Here is a 13,100-nt window from a genome sequence, read left to right on the forward strand (position 1 = left end):
TGAGTCTTGCCAAGGCCTTTGTGCTTGAGTGATTTTATAGTTTCAGATTTATATCATTATGTCTGCCTGGTGGTGACAGATGTTGGTCAGCTTTGTAGGGATATAAAGTATAGGCCCTTGGTGGGCTTATCTGCAAAAAGCCTGCTGTCACAGTAATCCTCTGTGTTAGCTTGTACACACACACACACACACACACACACACACACACACACACACACACACACACACACACACACACACACACAGTATGTCAGTATGTCAGGTTCTCTTCTAAGCTACATGCATGTGAAATTAAAAACTAAAATGTCAAATAATTGTCTCTACATAATTCTAATGGCAATACCTCAATTGTTGTAGAATCGAGGTGAATGTGTGGGCTTCCCACTTTCGAATTTACTTAGCTGATTTACTTCCTGACTTTACAGCCTCTCGGATGGCAGTACCATAGAAGAAAAAACAGATAGCTCGTACCTACTCTCTTCTGGGTTGGTTGGGGGAAACACATGAAACGATATTCCATTGGTTGTCCTAATTCTATTGACTGCCAACTCAGCCAATAGTGACGCATTAGGTGGGACACGAAGATCGTTCGGGCAGGCTCGTGGCCGAAGTGATTCGAAAAATGTAACTGGTTGAAGACGAAAAGGCGTTGCAAGATAGTCAACCTCCCAACCTGGTTTAATTCAACCGAAAATCATTCGTATAGGGTTAGAAATAGCTTGTCATATTCGCAGCGAGATATGGCTACACGTAGAGCTACCGAATGAAACAAGATTCAAAGCTGTGTTCCTTTCTTCCAAAGTGAATGTCATTACATTTTGATGGAAAAGCTAACGCTAGGTGGCTGCCCTAGCTGGCTAGTTAGGTATCACAGCTAGCTAGCTTTCCAGTAAGTTACTTTGCTAACTACCCATATACACTGGATGGCAAACATTAACATAGCTAGCTTACGTTAGGTGGGCTCTGTGTTTTACTCTGACAATATTCAGTACAGAGTGAACAAAATGGACTTATAAAATATCAACATCATCCCATCACAGGAGAACAGAATAAAGGCAAATTCTGTTTCTTCTGGACGACGTTGAAGATTTGGTGAGACCATTAGCTAACGTTAACATACATTTCTTAACATTGTTGTGTTAGATTGCATACTCACTTAGCTACCGGAGCAGATAACTAGCTGCGGTACATATTATCTGTCAATTGAACCATCAATACTGTTTCTTACCTGTTTAGCTAACTAGCACAGACTATTTTAACTGACCACAGTGCATGATATGAGGCTAATGTTAACGTCCAGTGTCCCGTAGTAATCGACGTGCCCTGTTAGCTAGATTTGTATACAGCTGAGTGGCAGGTTCAAGAACTGTCTATATAGCTAGCCAACTAGCATTTTACCTGTGATTTTAGCTGGTAACTAGGGAGCTGTGACCAATTTGCTCGCCCGGTGATTTGACATTAAGCGTCAGTTATCGTTAACAGATAAGTGTAATAAAACTGTCCACGAAACGGCATTAGCCAACTATCTCGCGGTTAGATTAACGTTACCTAAGATGGGTTACACTGTCGTGACTTTCTAATCATTTTTTCACCGTCTGGAATACTGGTGGTTAACTTGCCCGTGGTACTTGCTAATAACGTTAAATATAGAAGGAAAGCTGGTAAACGCCGGCAAGTAACCCCAGTTGATACCACGTATTGGTTTTTGGTTACCTTGTTAATTGCACATTGTCTACCCTGTCAACTAAGTGGGTAACAGTTGTAGTTGTCAAATATTATCAGACAGAGCAAAGGTTAATTGTAGTAGCAATCCAAATACTGACATGATTCGTTAACGTTGCATATTCGGTAACGCTAACTAGTTAGCCAAAATAGCGTTGGTCAGTGATCTCTATCTGGATTTGCCTTCTCCACCCTGGGCCAAGTGACACATCGGCCTGTTCGACAAAGATTGTCGAGGTGGGAACGCAATCCTGTGAGGGAGACGGACCAAGGAAATCCGAGGATTCATCTTGTGGCCTAATGAAATGTGGAGCCGCAACGAAAACACACCCTACATTAATAGACAGTCTGGTTCATACCAAGCTAAATTACCAGGTAGTAAAACGCTATTGGGCAATTAAAACGATACAAATATAAAATCATCTTTATACAATAAATACGTGTTTCAGACTAGTAGTTGTTGTCGAGTGGTTAGTTATCTGTGTAACTGGCGATAAACACTACACATTTTCATCGTAGTTTCTGGAAGATAATCTAAGTCTTCTCCACAAATTAGGAGGGGTCACGAAATATAACGTTATTCTTTGGGTGAAGTTTGAACTAACGTTAATGTTGAATCATTGTGATTACTTCGTAGTCTACGTGTTGGGATGCAATCAAGTTCAGCGTGCGCCTTAAAATGATAACTCGGTTGTTTCTTTGGCATCCACACAGCTAACGTTAGAGACACCATAAAACTTTTTGGAGACGAAATTTGGATGCGGTCCGTTGGCATCACATCAGTGCTACAATAACATTCTGTGGCATGGTAATTGACAATCCACACAAACGTAACCTCTGCACTGTGTTTATGAAATCGTTCGCTTAGGGCATGGCAATGGGTTCCCTAGTTGCTAGCTTTCGAGGCTGACTTGTGAGAATCGGTGAGAAACCAAATTTGTATTCTTTGGTGTGAGATGTATAGACTTCAATGGATTTTTTTTTTAGTTCTGTCTCAAGCCAAATGCGTGAGATTTGACAATCCTGTCAATACAACCCCTCAATACAGAACTGTGTGTGCCATGGTGGTTGGGGACAATTTAGAGTATTGAGATGCATTCACTCCTCACAGAACCATTTAGGCTGGTAGTTAACTGGTTCAAAGTTAAATGCACCTTCATTATATCAATTGTGTGATAAAAGCATTTCTCCTCTTTTAGCAATAATTGGTTTGGTGTTATGCGGTGGGGTTTCAGTCCCTCTCCTGGTCATCCAATAAATTTGGTGTAACTACAGTGCTCTTAATCAAGAGTGTATTTGTCAGATATGCAGAACGGGATGGTGTGTAACATGCAGAGCAGGGAGTGTGAAGGCTGCTTTGAAAACGTACATTTTTGATTTCTCACTAACAAAGCTAACTTGCCCTTTGATTTCGAAGTAATGAATGTGTAGATCATGTACAGATTAATTTGTCCAGGCCACTGAATGCAATGACCACCTGGCCTGTATGTGAAGTAGCGAACCTGCAAGTGTCTGTGCCTGTGTAACCTATGAAAATATTTCATGTAAGGAACTGCGAATATGGGATTAACCCCAAAATAGGTCAGAGTAAAGGCCTTTTTTTACTTCTACGATTCTCTCCGATTCGGTCGTAGAGGGACACTTTGGCACGCCTTGGCAACAACTTCACCCAGGTGTTAACGCCCATCCGTGCCGTTGGAGAGCCCTCCGAGAGCTGGTCGGAGAGGAACGCTTTTTTCTAACTTTTCTTAGAGTCGGAGAGAGTCGGATACCCCCTTGGCTGTGATTGGCCAGCTTACGGCATCATTTCCAAACTACATCATTTCCGTAGTCACACATGTCAGGACCTCACATTTCCTGTTTTCTGTCAAAAATGTTTTAGTACGACTTTGGTAAACTACAAAGCCTCACCGCTTGGGGCATTACGGCTACCGTATTTTATACAAACCCTCGAAAAGTACATTGCTCCCGACCACTGTTGGTCTCTTGGCTGGTGGCTCGGTGTTGAAAGTGCCTTCTCCAACCAGCTTGAACTGACATCTAACGTAATTTGCTACGGAGTAGCCTAATGCTGCTAGCATTACTTTGCATTCATTACATAGGAAATGTATTTCATGTATGTGTAAAACCTATTTAGAATGTCTGACTTTACATAAAACGGCATGTGAAAGACATTTGAGGCAAACATTACTTTTGCCTCAATGAGGGTGGCGTTTGAGAGCATATCAGCACGAACATTGTGCTTGTTAGCAGCGAGGCTAGCTAGCTATGTGTTTCTGGTCTAAGCATTAGCAGCACACTTTGAGTGTTATTGTGAATACACGCTAACGCTTGATTTAGCGGAAAATCTAGTAAACGTACATACCACCTGCGCCTCTGTCTCCTGTTCTGTTGTTGTTGTAGTTGTCGCCCGAAAAAATTAGCTACAAGCACGTCCTCTGCTAACAAACTCAAACTAGTCCAGACTCCAGCTCCACCATCAACCATTGTCTAGTTACCATCGTTCGCTGTATGTGAGGATTGCCAGGAGGAGGTATTTATACAATAAACGACTACCACACACACAACAATTTCTCTAAGATTGTCTTCTTGAAAATTGGGCATTAAAGGTGTCCAGGGAGAGGCTCATAAGTAGCCTAAGTGTGCTCCTGTATGTGTTTTTCAACATATTCATGGTTGAAAAGGCAGTCCCACAACTGTATATTGAGGTATGCATGCTCTTGCTGTGTGGCTGATATCTATAAAACTGCATGTTGATTGGTATGATGATTACCGTGGGTTTATTTTTCTGGCCCTTTTCTCAGAGTTTGGGGGGTAATTTTGTTTGAAGTGTGCATGCTTTGTTTCATAGTGACACATTCACGTTACCACTTTTTGACAAAGGCAACCGTCTCGTGCGTTGTCATAGCGTTGTAGTGATGTAAAGGTTACCCAGCAATCATTGCAAATATGAATGTGACAAAAATACCAAAGAAAATAAGAACGTATTCATTTTATTGGATCGTTTTATAATTAGGGATGGGTATCGTTTGGGTTTTTTCCGATACCGGTACATAACCGATACTTTTAAAACGATACCGGTGCCTAAACGGTGCCAGAACCGATACTTTTTTTTTTTTTTTAATTAAAGACATTAGGCTTATTTATTGGCAAGGCAAATAGTTTTCTTCAAATTTAACAATATATTAACTGTTTAAGGTATACTATAAATAAAAATAAATACAAAACACTTGGCTTCAAACCTTTTAACTTCAACTATGAACAATATATTAACTTATAACAACTGTTTACAGTATACTTAAATAAATATAAATAAATACATAACACACTCTGTACACACACTTCACACTTCAGTAATACTTTTGCAGAAATATGAGCATGTTTGCCTTCAGAGTAAAAAAAATATTAATTAGTTTGCATTTATTTAAACCCACTGGTTTCGTGAATGTGTACTGCCCCTTTAAGAGTTTAGCTTCAGAGCCTCTTGAGTTCTCTCATTTACACGCAATTTTGTTGTTGCATATGCTGCACGTCGCGTTGTTTGAATCTTTTTGTGCGAAATACAGCCACACTTTTGATCGTTTACCTTTCGCCATTTTCTCCGTTATATTGATGGCTAGCTCTGTTTGTGCTTGCTCTGTGCAAGGCTGCCTGCTCTTCGCTGTCAGACTGTTGCAATGTTATTGTAGCGTCCGAGTGCTCTCTTAAGAACTCACATTGAGAAGGAGTATCTTTGGATGAGACGGTAGCTCTCCGTTTAATAAAGCGTATCCAACTTCTGCTTAGAACAACCACACTTATCTTGAAACCGAAACCACACGCAAGTCAACCCATTACCATGGCAACTACTCAACACAAATCTCGTTTCCACTAGTCCCATACGGAATGCAGCGTGAGCGACACAGGCGAGAGTCTACATTGGGAGATGGAGCAGTTTTAGATGTGCCCCACGAAATCTGTTAGCAACACAAAAAAGTATACAGATCGTACTCAGAAAGATCTACGCCACTAACGTTACATCTCGTTAGCTATCGCTAGTTTTGTTAAATTATAAAAATTTAAATTAAAAAAAAAAAAAAAAAATCTGCTCAGGCACCGAAAGGAAGCACCGAAATCTGCGTTGCATTTCGGTCCGGGTAGGTATCGGTTGTATGGAACCGGTGCCGTATTGGTACCGGTTCTCGGTACCCAACCCTATTTATAATAGTTTCTCTATTGTATGTAAGATAAGCATATCGTTTTGTTATAAATCGCTACTATGTTTTTCACAAAAAAATGACCACCACGATGGAGATACATTTGCCTTCTCAAGTGAATATGTAGCATTAGACATGCTACTTATGACTGAGCTACATGTCTCCAAGGTCCATGTGACGACACCTGCCCGACAGGTCTAGAAGGACTTTTGACATATTTTGACAAATTAAACAATATAAACATTGAAAATTGGTATAAATTAATTATTGACAGTTCAAATGAGACATTAGATTATCATTTTAACTAAAATGTTCAAACTTAAATTTAGGCGGTATATATTATTAATGTCTGAAAAGCAGATTTGGTGGGCTTAATAGGTACGTTTACCCTAGCGTCCGTGTCTTGTCAGTGACAGTTGGGAAGAAAAACAATCAATGTCTTCCAACAAAGAGGTAGTGGGGGTAGCTACGGCCTCAACAAACAGTCGTTACCCCACCCAACGGTCCGGCGTTGAGTAGGTTTCAGGACGCATAGCCGTCGGAGTAGTATGTGGCCGACCAGTACGTTAAAATTTTTCTGAATCAACCGCCTGCCCCCGCCCGCCCATTTTTTGGACGGAGAGGGATGCAGAAGTATATTGAGGCCTTAAGGGTTAGGAGGTAACCTAAAATGGAAAATTAGTGGATGCTAATTGTAATATACAAAGTAGTATTGAGGGTATTGATATTTTTAGTCTAAGCAGCTGTTGATGCCAAAAATCACTTTATTTACAGAAAAGGGTCAGAAATTAGTTCACAAATCAACCAATTGTGTCGAATTCCATGCCATGTGTAGGTGTTATCGTTCTACATACTGAACTGTTGTAGTTTTCTTTATCTGTTGCATCTTCTTTGTACTGGATTGTAGTAGGCAGTGAGGCTGTGCTTTGCACAGTTTAATAAAATATGCAAGCCCACCAGTCCTGTTGTTGTGTCAGTCTCAGTCGATCTGCAATGGGTTGGTTCAACAGCCTCGCGGTCAGAAGCACATTGAGAGCCTCAGTGTTGGCCTGTAAGAAACCAGATTGCGAGTTTGGATTGGGTCACATTGTGCACTGACCTGACCTACAAGCTCTAAAAGCATAGTGTTGGGAGATTACACTAGTTCCAATTCCTTTCCTCCGAGTATGTTGAGAAACAAAAGATTTAGTTTGCATTTATTTGAGTGTAGCTCTTATTGCTTATGCTTGTTTGGGGAGAACAGTTCTATGAATGTTTGTGAGGTGAATCAGAGTTCAGAGTTGAAAACGTGTAGAAGTATTCAGGCCGCCTTGAATCATGTAAGGATCTGCCAGTGAGGCTCTGTTTTGCCATCTTTGATGATGCACAGTATTTTGTGTTTGACAAGGTTTGTGTGTATTGTTTGTGATATGTATTATTCGTGGGAATGGAAGTATTTAGTGTGGCTCATTGTACCCAGCATTGCTATGACTGGGTTAGATGATAAGATAAGAGAAAACATGTAAGTAAAGGGAATGAGAGCGAGCAATGCTCTGTTTTCCTGGTGACTCGGCTATCTAGAGAAACTGGACCGTCACATCTGCGAAACGAAAGACTAACATTATGCAGATGGAGGCCTAGATGTGTCTGTCACACACACACACACACACACACACACATACTAAAACACTGCATCTGATGATCAAGTTGGGTTGTAGGTAGGCTATGTAGGGCGTCAGAGGCCAATCCAGGGGTCCGGTGAGCCGCTACCATAAATACAGAGTGACCCATAACACCTGGAGAACCAGCGATTGGGTTTGCTCTCCAGATTCCATTGCATTTGCAGAAATGACACCTATGAGAAATGGTGTGCACTGTATAGATGATAAGTTCTGGAGAAGCGATGTTTTAGATTAACAGCGTTTCTTTATTGTTCCCTTATTTCTTTGACCCTATTCAGTCTACCATTGTCTCTGTCACTACATTTCTGTCCTTTTTCTCTCTCCTTTTCTGTCTTTCTCTCCTCTTTTTGTCTTTTTAATTCATGTCTTCTCCCATTTTGAGTGAATAACTATCGATGTGAACATTTTATTGAGTGGAACAGCACCATCCTGCTGTTGCCACTCCCTCTCATCCTCCTCCTCTTGGGCAAAGCAACTCTCCTCAATCTTATCTTGTGTTTTGTCTTCAGAATGAAAAGTGGAACAAGAATTGCATTGCAACAGGGATTTTTCATCTATTTTTCTTCTATTATTCATCTATTTTTCTCTCTCTCACACACACACAAATGTAGAGATGAAGAACACATCGGCTTAAACTTGCATTCTCTTGCATTTATGTGGCAGCATAATTCTGGTGCAGTCATACGGCAGTTGTACGGTACCTGGGATAGGGTGGGAAGTGTGCATCTTATCATTTGATGGAAGGGATGCAGTGAAATTAGCTCCTCTTAGGCGTATTCAAGGGGGTGCAACGGCAGTCTCTTGAACGTCCGCACAGGAGGCCATTTTAAGGACGGAATAGCTTCCGGGAGTGATCAGTGGTACGTTAGGTAACGTCAGTGATCTTCACAATCGTTTACACTCTTATCTCGCAGAAATGTTGACGGATTTACAAATGACTTGATTTACAATCGTCATTACCTTGGTAATAACTCTGGATGCTTGAACATGTTGAAATGGGCAGCTTAATTGAGTATCACGGCTATTGTGTATCAGTCATTTTACATCAATTGGCGAGGCATAATTGTTCTTTCTTTTCAATATAACTTAAGTTGCACATAATAAAACTGAAGTTGCACATGATTTCCAATCGGGTTGGTTTGTTAAACATCTTACATTATGATTTCGACAGGAAATTGCTGACTTTATTGCCAATGAAGATTACGTTTATAACAAACCAACCTGTTTGAAAATCGGTTGAAAATTGAGGAAGTTCTGGTTATTTAAAAATACCACTACCAACACAATGTTAAGGGGGAGTGAGCTATTCCGTCTCAAAATGGCCGAATTGTGCGGACATTTGACTCCGTCGGCCAGCAACGCGGGCAACTTATCTAGCCTTTATCTAAGATATCTATGGGCGTATTGGCCAATCGTGTCAAAGAAAAATATAATTTCTCATTTAGTTTTTCTCTGATCATTTGTGAGTACGGTCAAATAGCAAGAGAGATCTGAAATGTGCATTGTCTCAGTTTGTTTTGTTTAAATGGAAGGAGCAATCCACGCAAACTGTGTTTATGAAATCGTATGCATAGGGCATGGCAATGGGTTCACTTTTAATGCAGAGTTGCTAGCTTTCAAGGCTGACAAGGCTGAGAATCGGTGAGAGACACCGAATAGTATGAATTAGGGCCGGGACTCGATTAAAAAAATTAATCTAATTAATTAGAGGCTTTGTAATTAATTAATCGAAATTAATCGCATTTTAATCGCATATAAATATTTGACCTGAGAACAGTGTGAAGTAATTTTTTTCACATGGATTTTTAGTATACCATTGAATAATGACTGAATACATAAGCTTAAGCAACAAAAATATTGTTTATTTTTGTTCAAGTCCAACAGACCAGTGCAATTTTTGCCATTAAGTGTAGCAATACCATATTTAGAAATGTAGTACATTTCAGAAATGCAGGTAGCCTATAGATAGGTAGACCTTCTGTAAACTATAATACTTTGGGGTTTTAAGTAAAACACAATACTTTCAAGTACATTCAGAACATTGGAAACCCTGACTGTTAGAAAACATCTCTGGTGGAGTGTGGGTTGTGTGTGGGTTGTACCCGGAGTAACTAACCCGGAGTCAGGCTTAACGTCCACGCTAGCTGCTATATGTTTTTGCATTGAGGTGATACTCGATGTGCTGCGGTGATATGCAAAATCCTTGTTGCATAACTTGCACTGAACCATGTTCTTATCGACGCCTCCATCCGTTCGTTTTTTGTAACAAAATGTCCCATCAATTGGCCCAACCAACGCGGTCTCATCAGCTTCTTTGTTCATGTTCATGTTCACTGTACCACTGTACCACTGTGGTTTGTTCAACTTGTTTGAACCGAATTTATGCGCGTTAGTTGGTGCGCCAGTATAATCGGTCCGTCTGGAACTCTTCCAGTGAGAAACGTTCCGCGGTGCAAAAATAGATACGATTAAAATGCGTCAATTTTTTTTAACGCGTTAATTTTTGTGAAATTAATTAATCTTAATTAACGCGTTAAAGTCCCGGCCCTAGTATGAATATAAACAGTGTATTCTTAACAATGTATATAAACAGTGTATTCTTAACAATGTATATAAACAGTGTATTATTTGGTGCGAGATGCTGATGGTTGTGAGCACAAGAAAAAATAGCAAGATTTGAGATGTGCATTGTCTCAGTTAGTGTTTTCCAAACCATCAGTTTTAGGACAAAACTATAGACGATTTACGATTTTAATCAATTTTCTACATGAACTGAAGGCAAAACATGATTAAAAAAAAATCTTTATGAAAGCTGAGCCATTCCCACCATATCGCCCCGCCCTATTCTACACATACTGGCTCCATATCGCCCTGCCCTATTCTACACATACTTGCTCCATATCACCCCGCCCTATTCTACACATACTGGCTCCATATCGCCCCGCCCTATTCTACACATACTTGCTCCATATCGCCCCGCCCTATTCTACACATACTGGCTCCATATCGCCCCGCCCTATTCTACATATACTGGCTCCATATCGCCCCGCCCTATTCTACACTGGCTTCATATCACCCCTTCCTATTCTACACCCTGGTTCTTTTCAGCCCTATTCTACACTGGTTTTAGTATTTAATACCAGCAATACAGAGGAAAAAAAGTAGGTGGCAATGGCACTCTTTCTGACTACAATAAATATAGTGCTATCACATGTAACAGAATAAAATATCCATTGTGAACTGTCATAAAGATGGTTTCAGTATTGATTTAGCTAAATCTTTACATAGGCCACAAAATGTTATAATCACTATTTTTGCACCCCCTCGCCCCCGTCAATTTTTTTTTTCCTAACTGTCTAAAACGCTATTTTACTGCATTTTGAGGTGCACATTTTGTGGAATTCAGGTAATATTTTTTGGTGTGTCTGTTGCAGTATTTTTGCTTAATTGTCACATATGATGTACATCAGTGTACCACACAAACTAAAAATTATACCAACAAAGAAGAAATTCAAGCCAGGACTGCCATGTACATCTTGTATGTATATATGCAGGGGGCTACTGGTCAGGTGATGGTAACATAGTGTTAGACTTGGCTGACCCAAATAATTTTTTACTTTTTATGAATATCTTAGTCCCAGAGTCTTCCTTGACTAGTGATTACATATTCAATTTAGTTAATCTTTCATAGATTTTGTGCAAGACACTTAGCAGTTATTAGCTATGTTTTTTTTATATGCTACGTGTATTATATGCTAGGGTGACCAGATTTGAGTTTGTGGAAAAGATGACACTTTGTCGGGGAACCTGCACCCTCCCCCGCGACGGAGTTTTGACATATTATTGTCGTGCCTGGACAACATGAATGTACTGTTTTTACTTCATATGCATTTACTGTAGTTAATGCAATAGGGCCTACCTTATTTCAACTGAAACACCTCATCATGTTGCTTCACTATATTTAAATCATGTACTTATAGTTACATACATGTGTAAATAGTGTTACAAATCACGGATGCGTAATATGGCTTTTTATTGCACTAAACACTAAACGCAACACAATTTCAAAATGCCACGGGCTTTATGCCCTGTTACAAGTTATCTCGAACAGACTGTGTTCCGTCACACACCTGTGTAAATGCAGTCCCAACACAGAACAACGCCCGCCGTACGGCATTATGTGGTGACTATGACGGCACGTTACAAAAGGCTATGTATTTACTGAATTAAAATAATTTCAGCTTCTCCCATGTCCATGTGTTTACGTGCTGATCTGAAGTCACGTTGGTAGGATTTGGGTATAAATACATTTTTATTTTAAGATATTCTTGTAATAGGTTTGCCTGAACCAGCGGACAAAAAAATTCAACCCGGGTCAACACTTCAAAAGTAGCCCGCGGGAAATGAAAAACTCAGGGCGTCTGCCTTAAAGTAGTGCGTCCAATTTTTTATTATTTTAGAACAGTGCGTCCGAAAGACGCACGGACGCATGCCTGGCTAAAAGCCTGATTCAAAAACAATACAGAAAATAAATAAAAAACAGAAACCAGGACTTTAGAAGAAGGCAGATATAAAAAGATGGGTTTTGAGGTGGGATTTAAAAGTAGTGATGGAGTCCAAAGCCCTAATGTTCTCCGGGAGCTTGTTCCAGAGTCGTGGACCCAGCGAGGAGAAGGCACGATCTCCCATTCTGGACATATTTGTCCGGGGAACTGCAAGAAGGTTTGCTTGTCCGGACCTAAGAGTCCGTGTGAGATGAGGGGTGAGGAGATCCTGGAGATAGGCCGGACCGGTGGTGTTTATGGCCTTGTGAACTAGAAGTAGGATTTTGAAGTTAATTCTCTGGTTGATTGGAAGCCAGTGGAGGGAGTGGAGGCCTGGGGTGATGTGTTCGGATCTCCGTGTCTTGGTGAGAACCTGGGCAGCACTGTTTTGAACATACTGCAGCCTCTGGATGGTTTTTGCTGGAAGACCTGCCAGCAGAGAGTTGCAGTAGTCCAGACGGGAGCTGATGAATGAGTGCACCAGCTTTTCTGCAGCATGTTTGGGAAGAGAGGGTCTCAGCCTTGAGATGTTTCTCAGGTGGTAGAATGAAGTTTGGCAGATGGATTTGATGTGTGCATCAAAGGACAATGAAGAGTCCAGCTTGACACCAAGGTTTGTGACGAGTGAGGAGAGAGGGGTGGGGTGGCCATTTATGGTGATTTGGGTGATACCAGCCTTTTTTATTTGGTGGGCCGTGCCAATAAGAATGGCTTCAGACTTGCCACCATTTAGCTGTAGTGAGTTGTTGCTCATCCAGTGCTGGATGTCATCCAGGCATTTGGTAGTCTGATAGTGCCTGTTGTTTGTCGGGTGAAGTTCGGATGTAGATTTGTGTGTCATCTGCATAGGAGTGAAATGGGATGTTATGACCTCGAAGTATGTTTCCCAGGGGTTGCATGTAAATTAAGAAAAGCAGGGGCACCAGGACTGACCCCTGGGGGACACCAGAGGTAACGCACCTAATGCTGGAGGTGAT

General features: G+C 40.8%; 1 protein-coding gene across 1 annotated transcript in view; it reads left to right on the forward strand.

Moving 5' to 3' along the window:
• Positions 1-646: 646 nt before the first annotated feature.
• The window catches only part of zdhhc5a (zDHHC palmitoyltransferase 5a), a 32,751-nt gene continuing 20,297 nt past the window's right edge, over positions 647-13,100 (forward strand). The window contains 1 exon segment of the mRNA XM_080837119.1: positions 647-1,092. The gene's annotated coding sequence lies outside the window, so the exon portion shown is untranslated.

The sequence above is a fragment of the Sprattus sprattus genome (assembly GCF_963457725.1).
Source record: "Sprattus sprattus genome assembly, chromosome: 4".
In the NCBI taxonomy this organism is placed as follows: domain Eukaryota; kingdom Metazoa; phylum Chordata; class Actinopteri; order Clupeiformes; family Clupeidae; genus Sprattus; species Sprattus sprattus.